The following is a 1,906-nucleotide window of genomic DNA, read 5'->3' on the forward strand; positions in this document are numbered from 1 at the left end:
CGTCTGGGCTTCGTGGGTCCAGGAATAAGGGTTTCAGGGAAACGGGGCTCTCTTCTTGTTTCGCGTGTCGATGCACAAATTGGAGTTTTGTATTAGCGCTAGTTTACAAATAATACAAATGTATGTAAATATCGTTATTATAATAATAGATTCCCTCTTAGCGAGAAAGAAGCTTAAAGCTAATTCATCTAGCGTCACTATCGTTTTCACACCATGCTAATACTACGTGTCCCAGGTGGTACCCGTGAACAGCCTTATCGTAGTCGATCGAACGTGTTGTCGACCCTGAGAAACAAATTGTATGAAATATTCCGACACGAAGATAAGAAAGATTGAAAGAAAAATTGGAAAGTAAACTCTTGGAAATCTCTCTTGGAACGATAATCCATAATTTTCGATCGAAAATTAAATGAAAAATTAAATGAAATTTCAAACGATAAATTTTTATATACATTTAATCAAACTGCTAAATCATTTCTCGAAATTAACACAAATCGAAGCCCACGAGGGGAAAGGAAGGTGAACAGGTTCGAAATACGTTGCTCTCCATCCAACAATGTATTGTCAATCATCTCGTTCTTGAACAGATAGCGAGCAGAACGGATACTGCTGTCACAGGCACCGAGTGAAATACATTAGCGATTCTACGAATAATCTCTATATCACTACCGTTTTTTTTTCCTTTTGTTATTTCATTATTAGGCGAAATTTGATCGACCAGGGTTCTCGCCCTTGCCGTTCGACACACCACGCGGTAGGAAATTATACGACGATATATCATGGCTTCCTCGTCGCGGAAAGGAAATAAAACGGGGGGGGGGGGAAGAAGGGGGGGGAGGAGTTGATCAGAGGAGAGTTGTAACGCGCACGGCAACAGGAACCCCGGACGAGCTGGTCGACCTAGGCAATTAGTGTCATCTACGTAAATGCTAAGTACAATTAGCACTACGGTCAGAATAAATTAATGACCATACATAGTGTATCCACCTGGTGGTGTGTGTTTGTTCTGTACGTAATTACGTAATCTTTTGTCTTTTGTGTATATATATTTATGTTTATTTACGTGTTCTCTGTAATGGCGTATATATGTACGTATATATATATTATGTGTGTGTGTATGTGTGTGTGTGTGTGTGTACGTTTAATAAAGTGTTCATCAAGTGTTAAATGTGTCGAGTCTTTAACGTATAATATACCTACGGCATTTTTTTCCTCCGCGGCTATATTTAATATCGTTTACCTTTAGTTTACCTTTAATTCTTGTTTAATTACCTTTTTTTTTTTTTTTTTAACTCTATATTGCTCTTTGTATTGCTTCGGCGGCAGTATAGCCCTACGTAGTCATGCAAGGTATAATTATTATTATTATTATTATTATTATTTTTTTTTTTTCCGTTAATAGATAATATAATGTAACTGGTAATCTCTTCACGTCGTCGTTCAATCGTTGACATTTACGATAAATGGTAATAAATAATACATCGTCGGTAACGGGAATAATAAATGGAGTTAAAATAACCAAGTTGTAAAGAACGATAGTGATGACAGCAGCTTAGCTAAAATGGTAAAATTAAATCGCCATGTGTACACGTTATGTACGCGTTAAGTAACAGTGGTTTTTTTTTTCGTATTCTTCGTATTCTTCGCGTTCTCGATTTCGTTCGAATAACGCGTTAAATCATCGAAGCGATAAATCATATAATGTATACATAATATACGCCAGCCCTACCAGTAATTCGATATAATTTCATCGGTAATACCGTGTCAACGTATCTATATAAATATATATATAGTTAACTTCGCGTTCTGCGTGTGTGTACGGTTTTTAATTTCTTACGTAAAAGCTATAAAATATGGATACCTGCGCAATTATTTTTTTTTTCTTTTCTTTTCTTTTTTTTTTTTT

Source organism: Apis dorsata, unplaced genomic scaffold (assembly GCF_000469605.1).
Source record: "Apis dorsata unplaced genomic scaffold, Apis dorsata 1.3 scaffold_113, whole genome shotgun sequence".
Classification (NCBI taxonomy): domain Eukaryota; kingdom Metazoa; phylum Arthropoda; class Insecta; order Hymenoptera; family Apidae; genus Apis; species Apis dorsata.